This window comes from Zonotrichia leucophrys, chromosome 8 (genome assembly GCF_028769735.1).
Source record: "Zonotrichia leucophrys gambelii isolate GWCS_2022_RI chromosome 8, RI_Zleu_2.0, whole genome shotgun sequence".
Taxonomy (NCBI): Eukaryota; Metazoa; Chordata; class Aves; order Passeriformes; family Passerellidae; genus Zonotrichia; species Zonotrichia leucophrys.
The window spans coordinates 1,420,095-1,435,305 of NC_088178.1; the positions used below are offsets into that span (position 1 = coordinate 1,420,095).

Sequence of the window (15,211 nt, forward strand, 5' to 3'; positions counted from 1 at the left end):
CCTTTGTTATTTAAAGCTGACTTATTTGTGACAAATTTTGCAGTTCAGTCTCCAACTTGTTAGATGTGAATAGCACCTATATAAACAAAGGGATTATAAAAGATAACAGCAAAAGCAGCATTGCTTCCAATGCTCAAGGCTGGGTTATATATTTGTGGTTCTCTTTTTCACTGCATAGAAAAAAAACTTCTTTGTATGCAAACAGCTGACCTAATTAAATACCAGGAACTTTAACTGGAAGCTAAAAGGCCTATACTTTGCCTCAGTCTGGCCTGTATAAATATAGGAAAACCTAAACGAAAATAGTAACCTTTTGGTGAAAATCAAATTGCTGTCTGAGGCTTGCAGTTGCCAAAAGAATGGAATTTCTACTCAGAGAGTACAAAGAACAACATTCCCCAAAGTCTGATATCAAACTTCTCCCTGAAAACAAGTGCCAGAGCATTAATAGCACAAACTGTAAAATCTAAATCTGAGTACCTGAGTATGCTTCTGTGGGTACCCAGAAGCATAAAATCATAGAAGCACAAAGTGCTTTTGGTTTTGACTTCAGCCAAAGTGCTCCAGCCTTGCAGCTCATGTTGTTCCAAGCCCCCTTGCAGGCAGGGACACCTCCCACCACAGCAGTGCCCCATCCAGCCTGGCCTTGGACATCAGGAACACAAAGATACACAAAGCACTGGCAAAAACTGAAGAAGCCAACAAGGAGAACGAGTTGTGTATCAGCCAGAGCCCTGCCAGCACAGCTCCATTTACAACAGAGCTTTTAGCTAAAATTGGCACATGGCTGGTGCTTTAAACATTTCTGGAGCAGCTGAGATCAGTATCAAAGCCACCAGTAAAAGGCCATTAGTGCTAAATATGCAAACATGTCACCAAAGAGGCTTCTCCCTGCAGGAAACTGGGCCAAGGAGGGATTCCTGGTTTCATGTCCTGGTGCAGGCTCTGCTTCTGCTCACACAGCATTGCCAGGTAGAGCACTTGGAACCTTTTCAGCTACAGCTTGGTCAGTCCAGGCTAAATGAAATGGAATGTTTGTGATGTGTTAAGTTCTAGTTTTGTTAAGAAATAAGACCCAATGTATCATTTAGAAACAAAACTGAGTGTTTGTAAAAGAACTTTCAAAAGTATGGGTGAATTACTGGGAAAGCAGCTGATCTTTGAAAACAATTAGCTGTGCTTCCTAAAAATCCTATGACTGGAGGACACTGAAGGGGCTCTTGATGAAAACAGGGTAATGCTGTAACATTGGTAGACACCACCTTAAAAACCTTAATCTTTTTGTTAATAAACTGCATGTAGCCAAAAGTCACAATGCAAAGACTATTTTCCTTAGCCTCCATGTCTAAAGAAAAACTAATGGTAATTTTCCCTGTGAAATACCAAAGAAATAAAAAAATCATACGTCTCTCATATATCTGCAGATTTTAGCCAAGTAACTACAGACCAAAATGCCCCCTTCCCTGTTTCCCTGTATTTGACATCTATTCTCTTTCTTTTCTTCTTTGCTGCCTATATAAAGTGCAGTTTGTTCATGTATTTTTTTTCCTTTTATTTTTTTTTTACTCTTTAAATTACAGATTGCAATAAGATTCCTAACTGGCTAAGCAGCAAAGTGACAGATGTTTATCATTATCCTCATCAAGAGAATGTAAAGTAAAAATAGTAATTTGTCTCTGATCTTTCAGGCAAAGGGTAATAGTCTCTTGTTTGAAACTGTAACAGAGCTGACTTCATACTGTTGATTTATTTTCTCTGAAATCAAAAAAGATCAATCTTTCATGACTTTACAGTAATTTATTATGAAAGCTTCTGGCCATAGTATTCCTAATGATTTGATGTCTCAACTGAAGGCTTTTCATGCCAGAAACCATCTTGTTTGCATGGCATCATGCAGATGGAAATCTGCTTCCAGCAGGTTTCTGTGCCCTCCAGGACCCCTCCAAGCATTAGAAACCTTTCTGTGCTCAGCTGCCTCAGCTCTGTGCCAACAGCAGCAGCCAGAAATGGGGGTGCCTGGCAAGGCTGGGCATCCCAGGTGACAGAGATGCCACCTCCAGGCCATTGTTTCACAGCAGCTCTGTGAGCCTCACAGTGACCCCACCTTCAGTGCAGGGCACCCCTCAGCCCTGTCCCTGTTTCTTACAGCATGGCTCCTGCAGGGAAAGCCTGCTCAGGGAACAAACCCAGAGCAGAGCACAGAACAAACCCTGCCAGCCTCTGCCCACTGCCAGGCTGAGCAGGAAGGGAGAACAAAGAAGGTGCAAACAGCTTTCCATGCCTCCTTTCCCAGCCAAGGCAGCCCAGTCCTTTCAGCTCCTCATCCCCAAGCCAGAACTCACCAAGTGTTCCAACAGCAAGTGTTAAGTGACAGCACATGAATCTGGACTAGGTTTTTAGTCAGTTGATTCTTGCTTAATGCTGCTATTAATTGTTGACAGGAATGGAATATTGCTACTTCAAAGGAATGCAAGTGCAATTACTTTAGGGAGTTCTGTAAACTTCCAACAAAGAAAGCTAAGGAAGAAGCTAGAGTGCTAAAAAACAGGTAAAGGGAATGAATTCATCTAGGAAAACTCTAAAGCAGAGTATGTGATGGAAACACACCAAGGCTACAAAGAAGCAACAGGTGAAAAAACCACAGATGAGGAGAAGGTAAGGTGGGAGTACCCTTCCACACACCCCCAGACATCCTTTCCTTCTGCTCCCTGCACTTCAGACTGAAATATTGATCCCTTGCACTCTGCTGTGGTCTCACCTGTGTGAAGCTGCTCTGTGATCCCTGCAGGAGAAGGTGCTACTGAAACCCAAGGTACAGCTCTGCTGCTCTCCCACCTCCCTGCATCACACACCTGCTGTACTGGGAATGTGCTAAGGAATAACTCATGTGCCCTACAAGAGCAGACTAAAAACTGCCTGTGAAATCCAAACCACTGAAATTTGTGGGAATTTTACTGCTGGCTGCAGTGGGAAGAGGATTTCATCATTTCTACCAGAAAAGTTATCGATCTTCTGAAGATTGTGAGCTCTCTGCTGCAAGAGGAATGATTTAGTGTGGTACTGGGGATGCAGTGCAGTCCAAAACAAAGGAGTAATACCTCAGGATATCAGGGTAATTTTTCTGATTGTAGAAATTATAAGCAAGTTCAAGAATGTTCCAAGGAAACTTAATGAAAAGTGATTCCTTTTGAAATTCACAGCAAAACTGGGTAACACACTGAAAACAGTCCTGAGCTGGCCACACAGAGAGAGCAATACTTCTAATTTCCATGATTTCATTACATTCAGGGCAGCTGCCAGCATATTTAAGAATGTCTTGTATAACATTCCTGATGTCAGTTCTAAGAAGGAGCATTTGTCTGGCATTTTCATTAGAGCAGTGTATCAACCAATTTTCTGTAATCAAAAAGGCATTCTATTAACAGTGACCAGGAGGAAGCAGACTGGAAGGTGACTGACTCAAGGGTAAAAATCAGAGCAGCAGCAAAGCAGTGCTCTGTGCAGTACAAAATATGTCCATGGCTGCAGTAAGAAATTGCTCATTTCAAAGCTGCTTCCAGCTCTTTCATTTACAGTTCCAAGTTCACAACAGCAACAACCACCTGAGAATTAATTATTCCAGCCAGATTGCATTTATGTTTTAATTCACAGCTGCTGAAAATACATATAAAATCCATTTTATATATCCCTGTCCAAGTAAGTTTTTTCTTTAATGCACCAACACTCAGCACACTGCAGTTGTCCTAACCCCCCTGCTTTTCCCTAAATCTTTACAATTGATTCTCTCTTCATTGCAGTTAGATGTTGGATATATAATTTAGCCAAGATCCTCTCAGCTGTACATAGTGTGCCTTTTGCCAGAGGACTGCTGAAACCACATGATGGCTTCACACAGTGAGGTTTTCTTACTGGAAGGAACCACAAGTAAATGACAATACATTACTTTTGTGTATTTACAACAAAGCAAGCAGCAGAAAAAGAACACTTCCCAGGCAGCTTGGAAGCTGTCCTTTTCCCTCACAGAGGGTGACTTTGCCACTCTCTTCCATGCTTTCAGCATGTCCTGACTTTGTACTGCTGTTCCCTTTACTGAGCCACCCACAGGCTGCCCCTTTCAGCTGCTATGCCTTCATTAGCAGCCTGGAGCTGCTCTGAGCAGAGGTTGTGATCTGGCTTTCCCTCACACACAGCATCTCTCTCACTTCATAACCCCCACAAGAATGATACACCCTACTGCAGCTTGCTTCACAAGTGTTTCACTCCCTGGATTAGCTTAAATAATCATTTATTCCTGTTGTTGTCTGTGGCTACAGACATTGCCCAGGACAGACCAGGAGCTAAATCCTCCTGCTGAATGCACACACTGCTCCCCAGTACCTCCATGGCTTTAACCATCCCAAACATTCCCAATCTGGCAGGCTCTCTCCCTGGAGAGGAGAAGCTGATTTGAAACTGTGACACTGAGAAGAATGATGTATTACCAGAACTCCAAGAAATCTGGACTTACTTTCATCTCACAGGTTGATAACTAATCATGGCAAACCAATCCAACCTCCTTTTGGAGCAGGGATTTAGATCTTACAGGTATGGACACAGATATCACACACAATCTTTCTGCCACAATCTCAAGTGACATTTTCATTAGTGGAAGTGTGCTCTCCCTGCAGCTCATACTTGGATACTCATTGCCATAGAAAAGCTGTCAATGGCTCACTGGCAAAGTGGAGAACTGTACCAAGGGGACTTTCTATGGAATGGGGTTTATAATGTGCTTATTAAATGCTCAGGATGGTGGGTCATAGCCTGGGTTTGTTACAGGTACAGATGAGAAAAAACTGGAAGGGAATGTGAACAAGTTGGATGACAGGACTGGAGTTCACAATGACCTAGAGAAACAGGTTCAAAATCTAGATGAGTTCATTCTGGATAGAAAGTATTTGATTTCACAGATTCTCCTGAGTTGGAAGGGACCCACAAGGATCATCCAACTCCTGGCCCTGCACAGGACACCCCAAGAACCCCACCATGGGGTTCCTTAGGCAGGAATAAATCATTTAGATGTGAGAATGGAGCAGTTCAGCAGAAAAGGAGCTGTGTCCACAGTGCAATAGAAACACAGCACGAGTCAATAACATCTTGCTGTTATAAAATCATGACAAGAATTGTGCATCCAGTGCTGCTTATCACACCACCAGAAATTTAAGGAACATTTTGAGAGTGTTCACATGAAGCCATTGAAGATGGTTCAGGGCTCTGTAAAGTATTACCTGAAGGGAAAAGGTAAGATTAAATTGGGACTGATGAGTTCAAAAGAAATCACTTGGGGACAGGTAGAGATGAGCATCTTTGCAGCCAGCAAAAGATGTCAAACAAATATTTGGAAAGTGTTTTATGGTAAGAACAGTGAAGCACAGAAATAGATGGATTAGGAGAGCTGCAAATCTCTTCCAAGGATTGGAGTAGCATCCCTCAGAAAAGACCTAGGTAGAGAGACTTTAGGCAACCTCTCACATCCCTTCCATCCAGCAGGTGCTACTGGGTGCAAAGAGGTGTGAAATTACCCACAACACTGCAACAAGAAAAGGGATTTCTGAAAAGGCAAAAAAAAAAAAAATTACAGTATCTCCTACTTTTTGTTCTATGCAAAAATCAAGTAAAAAATAAAACCTTGCTGTGAATTGCTTTCTCTCCTGAAGATCTGCACTCCAATTTCACCATTTGCTGCCATGTATGTCTCTCACACAAAGGACTTTTACATAACCCTCCCTCCACTGCAAGTTTTGACTGGGGGCCAACAGCTGCCTCATGCCTTTCAGAACAGACTGCTGGACAAGCAAAAGCAGAAAGAGGCTGGCATAAGGAAAACAGCACCTTTGTTTATAAAACAAATACTACTGTGGAATTTGCAAACTTTTCAGTCAAAGAATTTCCTTGTCATAACAACACATGAAGTGCCCCATATTTATAAGAGCACATTAGAAAAAAAAATCTAGGATATGAGGTACTATTGGCATGGTATTTGCTATTATTTCAGTGTAGAAGGATGTCAGTGGGTATTGGGAAGTCACAAACATGGTGAGTTACCCTGGAATTCATCATGATGAGGATGACTCAAAGTGCAACGATTGGCCCAGATGATGTTCAGGCTGAAATTTATTGTGGATTTGTTACCAAGTGCATGAAACACATTCCCAGAGCCAGCAGCCTGATCCAGCAGTGGCCATCAGTGAGGGGAACAGGATCATGTGCTGTGGAAGGAGGCAATCCATGGGTGGAGGCATCAGCCGGACATGTCAGGATTAAAGGATTAAAGCTACTGGCTGTGGAATGCAGTCCCCTAAGAACCAAAACAAACACAAATCCCAGAGTTTCTACCAAAGAGGATGAAAACAGAGAGCAAGAAAATTGGTCATCCACGAGGCTGATCAGGGAAGTATTAACAGGAAGACTGAAATCACACCTTGCCTCTCTTCTCTGGTATTTACCTCCCTTAGCAGTAACCATGCAAGAGAGGGTCACTAACAGAATTCTCCTTATTCCAGCAACAAGGCTCAGTTGAAGGATTCCCTTAGGAACAGGGAATTTTCTTATTCTCAAGGTTAAAATGGGGCAAGTAAGTGCTCAGTGCACAGACAGGAGCTGAATGAAATACCTTGGCTGAGATGACAAGTTTAAAGTGCAGCTTACAACTTAACATGTCTGTGTCTAAGGGCTGCACTTTTTTCACCAAATTTCAGTGGTAGGTACCCAGAACAATGAATTAAAATCATACTTCTGTTTGAAATTAATCCTTTACTGAACTCCTATTCTGTGGTCCCTCCTCATTTGTTCCAGTTGAGGTGGTAACTTCTGGGTACTCAGCAGCCTGGTTGAAGTAAGTGTGACTAGAGGAGGAGGAAGAGGAGGAGGAGGAGGGGAGGAGGGCAGCAGATCCCTGTGCAGATCCCTGTGCATGCTGGGAGGGATGGGCTCAGAGGGGCCTTGCAGTGGGGGAGCTCTGTACAGCATCCAGTGCTGGGCTCTATAAATTCCAGCCTTGTCTTTTAGTTTTACTTGATCTAATGCAATGTGTCCCCTGTAACTCTGCTCTTTTCCATTATTAATGGTTTCTAGGAAAATATTCTGAAATTCTGCCCTGATAAGCACCTAGACAAACTCGATGTTTCCTCTCTGAGACACAAAAGAGGAGGTTAAGCTGTTTTCACCCCCACATCCCTGGAGCCATGAGAAGTACCAGATCTGTCTCTGCTGGGCCAGACTAAGCCCTGGCTCACCACAAACTCAGTGCAGCACCGACAAATGATCTCCACAGTAAATGATGCAAATAAGAAATGTCAGCATGTTCCAAAATTCCTCACTTAATCTTATTGCCAGTTGTATAGTCTGGATAATCAGTAAATAAATCCCTCTAACTTTGCTCAAATCCTTAGGGGCTGAATACACAGAGAGCACTTTCTAATTCATCCTCATTAACCTTCCCAGCTCTAAACAAAGTAATTTCCTTCTTCTCTTAGTGTCTGAATTTTCCACTGGCCTCTGCAACACCTGATTTAGCAGCAATGATTTCTCACTTGTGATTTCTCTGTCGAGCTGGCATTGTTCTTTTTCCTCACACATATGCTTGCTGGAATAGCACGAATCAGCAAGATTTAAAACCTCCCATTCTTAAGTCTGAAGCCCCTGAAGGGAAATTGCAGTTGTGATGCCAAGGAACACAGTCGTACGTTATTTGACTTTTCCTCGGCCAGGCTGACAGCAGAGGGGGAGCAAGGGAGGAAGGAAAGGGGAAGGGAGAGGAAGATGGCATTTTAATAGCACCCTCACTGCTTTCACACAGTTGGATCTCTGTGCTCTGCAGCAGCACCATTTCCTTTCCCTTTGCCTCACTTTCAGCCAGCACTGCTCAGCCAGCCTCCATGGGAAGGGTTCTCAATCTTGTTTTCCCGGCATGGACCACATCACAGTGCAGAAATCTGTCTTGTGGACAACCCCCTGGCCCACCTTTTACCCCCAATTTTGACAGCCCATTACCAACTCAAGCCTTGCAGGGACCCCCCCACCCACACCCCAGATGTGACTGTATGGGCCAACATTCCTGCCAGGACAAGATGGATTATCTCCCCAGCTCTTGGCCCAATTCTCAGAGTCTCTGTAGTACCCACAGAAAATGCCTATCTGAAAAAAAAAAATAGTAACAAAAAGGAATGTATTTAATCTAATTTAGTAAGTGGACACACAAGAACCAGCAGCATCTTGTGTTGACAAATCTGCCTTTCCCAGATGTGAATCATATCTCAAGCATAGCTTGGCCAGAGTCCTCATCAAAACATTTCATTGGATAATTCAGGTCCTAAGATTCAAAGCTCTCATCCACATCAGTGAGTGTTCCATAAGCTCTCAGTCAGGCAGAGTGACAGTGGCTACAAATCCTGGCAGGAACTCCTACCTCAGCAGAGCATCAATGATCACCATGTCCATACTCTCCATTTAAGTTCCCCTTTAAAGCTGCAAGCAAAAATGGGACCTGCAGCATTGCTGTAGCAAAAAAGCCTCAAAACAGAGCAGAGGAGGAATTTGAAAACATTGAGCACTTTACTGAAATGTAAGAAATACTTCTAAACAAAAGAAAATCATCTATGGAGGAGCATTTTGGATTCATGCCACAAAACCAGACATTGAACATTCTTGGGTAAAATTGTTTTCAGGGAAAGAAATGAGTTGTGAGCAACTATGCTGTACATACATTAATGACGTGGCTTCCATTTTGTATAACTATGACAAACCCCTTCTATGTATTCTATAAAAGCAGTAGAAAATGAAAGAATTTCTTTTTCCTCCTAAAAATAAATTTTATTTAAGAGAAGGTGAGATCTTGGTAAGTTAATACACATGTCTGTAAACAACAAACATAAACACTTCATGTTATAAGACCACATTCCCTTTGGCACAAACCACAATGAAACTGTAAAGTTTAAAGCTTAAACCACTCTGACCTCCTCTCTGTGGGGAAGGAAAAGGACATCAGTGATTAGAACTGTGACCATATGGAGTTTACCTTTGCTGTTAAAATCACCTGGCTTTGCTGTTGCCACAAACAACCCTAACTTGGCACTTCAGTTGGTTATTTCTGCAATTTAACTTTTACAAAGTTAAATTATCTATTCTGGCGTTTTCAGTTCAAAAGGATTTATTGGTTTTCCCCTTTTTGTCACTGATCAGGAGCAAAAGGTCAAATCAAGACTCAAGGAAACCCTGTTCTGGTGGCAGCACAATGAGGAGCAGCAGCTCTCACACACAGTCCTGAGGATTACAACTGCTTTTGTCAAGAAAAGAAAAAACTTCCCCTCCCATGAGGGCTCTCCCTCCCTGCTCCAGGGTTTGTGCCTGCTGAGCAAAGCTGGGGGGAAGAGCCCTGGTTTAATGGAGCATCCCAAGCACTGAATGTCTCACACTGGAGCTCCAGACAGGAAATTTCCCTCTTCTTCCCCTATGCTTCTAAAGGTTTTCTGCAATGAAATTACAGGGAGACAGCAATATCCAGGGGCAGGCATGGAATTTGAACCCATGGCCTTCTGGCTTGGAGGTGAGACTATTCCTAACTGAGCCAAAGTGACACATACATAATATGCTTTCAAGGTTTTTAGAGAGCTCTGTCATGATTTAAAAACACTAAGTCTTTGTGGTACAAACCACAGGGCAGGAAAGAGCTGGGGCTCCCTTTTTACTGCTAATTTTAGCCAATGAATTGTTTATAATCTCCTGCAAAATACATAAAGCCTTATTCTGCCTTAAGCTAAGAGAGAACAAGCCTTTCAAAACTGCTTCTTAATTATAGTGTTCCCCTGCTAGATGGGATGGAGGCAGGTTCCAAAATTGTGTCAGAGTATATGAAGTGATAAAATGAGGATGGGTGAGCTATTTTTAAACATGCTCAAAGACTTTGAGGTCAAAATCCCTGAATTTATAGCCTTATGGCTGTATTAAAAGTCATGGACTATTAAGACTTTTGTGGCAGGACTGGAGTATCATTTCATTTGAGACACCTCTGCCTTCAGAGCCCTGTGTTCCCTCCCTCTCTGCCAAGCTGGGGGGCCTGGGGAGCCCCTTGGAGCACAGGTTATTTCCCTGCTGTAGGCAGGCTTTGGGGAGATAAAGGGGATGAGACACTTCCAGCCCAGCACATTCCCTCCTCCTCCTTTTTCCCAAGACATTGCAAGTGAGAGCCTTGCCTTTCCAGATGGCCAGGAAGTGAGTGGCTTACAGAGGGCTGCAGGAATCTCAGGCAAAAACATATAATTGCTCCTTACTCTGCCCAGTCTGGAAACCCAAACCAGCCCCTGCCTGCTGGTATTTGCTCAGCACAGTTGTGTTTCCCATCTGAAGAGGGCAGCTGGGCACCTGCTGCTGCTCAGGAACACTCAGGTTTAGCAGCAGCCACCCTGTCCTCTCCTACACAGCTTCTTCCCCAGCACAGGAAAAGGACTTGCACCAGAACAAGTCCTGAAATACATTTTTGAGTGTTTGGAAAATCCAGAGTTGTACCAAAATCATTTTTCTACTTGTGAGAATAAACCATGCACAGGCATCACCTGGGAAGGACTGGCCCTGCTCTGTCCCCATCAGTAAAAGCTGTCACCTGCTGTACACACTTTGGTTTCTTTCAGCAATGATCAATATACACAATTTCTTTTTCATACAGAAAAGGCCACACAGTGAGAAGAAACCCAGCTGAAAGACTTTCCCTGCCTCACAAGTTGAAGTGGAAATAACTCTCAGCCCCTTTTCCCCATGCACATTCTGCATCACCTTTAGGTGCATCTTATTCTAGAGGCCAAACAAGTAGCAGCAAAGGTTTTAGGGCTCTGAGGACACTGCAAAATTACTGGCACCATTTGCATTGGTCATTTTCTAACTGAGCTAAGGTTTTATGGGAAGCCACTGCACAGAGAGGAGCTGCTACTTTGGAAAAGACCAGATGTAAGTTAGAAACATAGAGGAAGACAACAAACTCTAATGCTGTTTTCAGGTGAGGGGATTTGTTTGTCCAATTTTGCAGTTGTATTTACCTGAGCATCATTTAAACCTGTAATTTTGTTCCATTTGGATTTCAATGCAGTGATGCACAACATAAAATACTAAAGAACTGTAGATGGCCCAAGTAAAAGCAAAACCTAGTCAAAACAAAACTCAAATTCTTTTATTGATTGCATATGGATTTATAAAGCCATAAAACCATGGAACAAGCACAAAACAAAAGCCTTGTAAAAAAAGGTTCAGTACAAAAAAGGCCAAGTGAGGAGCTGAAAAAACCATCCAGTGTTGTTGGTTCTGTTAGGAATTAATGGACACTCATGTTTCAGTCCAAAGGAGTCACTGGAATGGGTTGTGCATGTTATCCACCAGACGATCACAATTATTATCATGAGATGGTCTCTCACTTGGAGCAATGCTGGATGGATCCATGCTCCTACCTGGACATTCTGCACACATTTCATATTTTTACAAATTCATGGTATTATTCCATCCTATAAGTATTAAAGTCAAATTCCTTCACAACTTCCCTGTGTCAGTCTGAAATCTCTACCATTACAGGAGAATGTGGGTGAGTTCAGGGACACTTTCCCTCCTTGGGGTCACGAGCTGTCATTCCTGGATGGATGCACCCCCCTTTACTTCCAAAATTGCTCCTTTCAGGAATTGGGCCTGATCCATCCCCAGCCACAGTCTCCAACAATCTCCTTCCCAGTACCCACTGGGTTTACTTAGGATTACAACTGCTTCCTTACATTTGTGGAGTGGCAAAACCAATTTGATGCTTTTCCTGCAGGTGTCCTTCACAAGTTTAATTTTCAGGCACAAAGAATTCCTTAACTCCTCACTGCAGCACAAATCATCCTCCAGCTCCATCCTGCACTCCTGCATCCCACTCTGCTCCCAACAAAACCCCTGCCAGAATTCCCACTGAGTTTAATAGCCCTGTCCTATTCCCCCCAACTCCTGACTGAGGTTAATTTCTTTTCTCCAAACATAAACAGAAACCAGCAGGTAAAAAAGTTTTGCCTAATGTGGCACTAAGGCTGTGGAATTTACTCCCATGTGAGAATGGCACAATAAAGTCATTTGTTTAAAAGTAAATTGAAAACATTCCAGTCTTCTCAGGCTTACAACTATTAACTTTGGTTTCTGCACAGCACTGTAGAATGTCTGGCATCAAAGACACTTTGTACATTGCACTGAACTTGCACTGGACACTGTTAGTGGACCATTAATCACAGCAAACAAAGATCCCATGCAAACACAAAAATTACTGATTTTTCCCATGTTCAGCATGGCCTAGCAAAGGTTAACACCACAGCTGCTGGGTACTGCACATTCTGAGGCATGGAGTGTTGACAAGGCATCTGAGAACGTGCAGATTTTCCAACTAATAATTACGTATTCCACATGAAACAATTCTTATTTGTGCCTAATGCTGTCTGGAATGAGACAGACACCTACCTCAGCATGAACTAGCACAACTTCAATTCAGGTGCCTACAAAAGCATGTCCCTCTTTCCCCCACACACAGATAGGATGTGGGAGTGCAGGGGCACAGGGCAGTGGCAAGAAAAGGAGAGGATGTGATCCAAGGTTCACAGGAAGCATTGCTGGAGGAAGGGAAGGTTTATGGAAACAGGCACTGAGATCAACTTGCCTGAGGGAATGTGGAAGAGGAATGGGAACTGAACCAGAGGAAAATGAAAGAATCTGAAAACAAAAACCATTCAGTGGCCAGAGAAGCAGCAAAGGAAGCACAGGAGAAAGACCATGGTCTGCAATCACAGGCTGTGTTTCAGGGTGCACTTCATTGATATGGCAAAGGAGAAAATGCTGTGGCACAGGAATGTGAATTACTGGCACTCACAGGCAGTTTTCTGTCACCCAGAGCAGGGCAGGGGAAAGCCTGAGCCATCTGCCTTGAAGCTTCCTAGCTGACAGGATGATTTCCATTGGGCTCCTCAGACCACACTGTCACAGACAAAATTCTTGCACCAGCTTTCTCAGGTGAAAGAAACCTTACTGCAAAATCATCATTCTCTCCTAACCAGGGCAGGAGATGTGAATGGAAACAGTGAAGGAATAAATTGCTACCTTCAGAAAAAAAACCCCAAAAATAAACTAAAACCCACACCAAAAAACCACCACCACCAAAAACTCAAAAAACCAAAAAAACAACACAACCAACCCCTGCCCCAAAAAACCCACAAAAAACACTCCAAAAAATCCCAAACCAAACAAGAAACCTCAGCCATCAGCTCCCACTAATGCAGCAGCTCCTGCTGCTGCCATGGAGCGGTGCAGGGTCACAGCATGAAGGTATCAGCATGGTACTCAACAAAATGAGAAGAAAATTGATGCAAGTACAGGCTTGTTAGTCAAGCCATGACTATATTCAAGGCTTTTAAACACACTTCTAAAGAGCTTAGACCTTAAATTAAAAAATAAATAAATAAATAAAAATGACAGAGCATGCCAAATTCAGTAAGTTAACTGATTTTGCTGACTAAAGAAAACTTGACAGATCTTTGGTTCAGCAATGGGATATCCTTAGGAGACTGAAAAACAAGCTTATAAAGATGATTATTAATGAAAGAATAGTGTAGTACAACAACTCTGTAACAGATAAATAAGTTATAATGTGGAAAGAAAAACTAGCAGCCTTGAAGGATTTGTTTAATGTGGAAATAAGAACGAGCAGCCTTGAAGGATTTAATCATCAAAGGGTTGAATGGATGGGTCTTACTGAAATAGAATAGCATAAACTTGCCAGTTAAATTTGATTCTGCCCATTAGACAGGGTTGTGAGGTAGTGTCAACACCATGGGAGACTGAACAGTGTCCTGGAAGACAAGGATAACTTCAAGGATTGGGAAAACAGAAACAGGATCAAATCATAGCTGTATGCTGACAGACCAATGACAGCTGCTGCAAGGGACAGGGAGCTCAGCAGCTGAAAATGAAAATGGAAAGGAGGGCCCAGGCATAGCCAAGTGAGCATCAGATGATTCCAAGACACTGCTTTGATGTGCCATGAAGGAGCACACGTGCTGGTGGTCTCTGTTCTGAGCAGTGCTTGTCCAGCAGGGGTAACACTGTTTTGTAAGGACTGGGCACTGATGGAGAAAGCCACGATACTCCAGGTGACAGATGACACTTCTCCTGTTCCCAGGGCTGCTGCACTATTTCCTTAAGAGTCAAATGAAGCTGCATGTTGAGAACAAGAGTATTTTATTTTCATTGCACTGAAACTGCTTTTCAGGCTCCCCTGGGCAGAACAGTGCAGCCTCTGAGAGCCCTGGACAGTTCAACTGGAACATCTCTGCCTCTTTCATGAACTATCTGGCCCTCTCCCTTCCTCCTCCAGGAGATCCTTGGCCATGTCCCAAACCACACTCCCCTGCCTTCTGCAGCAGCTCTCAGGTTAAGCTGGGGAGCACCTAAGGGAGGAGAGAGGGAAGGGGTTTCAGAGTGCTCTCCAAAACCCCCCATGCACTCACTGGTCCACCCAAAGCTGCTTCTGCTGCTTAGTGGAGCTGGAAGAAGAGGAAATGTGGCCTTTGGAGAAGACTTAGGCTGTTGGGCAAGGAGACTGTTGTTTGAGCACTTTCTTCATGTGGCTGGAGAAGCAGTGCATGTTCCACAGGTGTGCGCAGAGCAATTTGGAGCCTGGTCAGATCAGAGTGAAACAGCAGGAAAACAACTCCTGCCTTTTGAAGCAGGATTTTCCCATTGCTGTCTCCAAACTGGAGGATCAGTCCTTTGAGTTTTCACCTTTTGGGAGAAGAGCAGGCAGCTGAAAAGGCAGGTGAAGAGCTGACTACAGACCTTGATGCTCCCGTACGCTGCTGGTTACAGTTTCCATGTAATGGAGGAGGGAAGGAAAAACTTGGTCCAAGACCCTAAAATTGACATTTAAAGTGATGAAAGCAAGTTGGATTGGACTATCAGTATTAAGGACACTTGAGACAGTGACCATGTCAGAAGATTGCTTTAGATTTATTGGAGGATCAAATCACACACTTGAGAATCTGCTACTCCAGCTAAAACTCCATATCCATCTCATGAAAAGTTTTGGGGTGTTTATCAGAAGGGGAATAGTAGAAAGGGGTGAGAGAGAGGTGAACTCCTTAAAATATAATTTGTTTTCTGACTACCTTCCTTTCATAAGAAA

General features: G+C 43.2%; 1 protein-coding gene across 8 annotated transcripts in view; it reads right to left on the reverse strand.

Moving 5' to 3' along the window:
• DNM3 (dynamin 3) overlaps nt 1-15,211 on the reverse strand; it is a 174,674-nt gene that overhangs the window by 26,894 nt on the left and 132,569 nt on the right. The window lies entirely within an intron of this gene.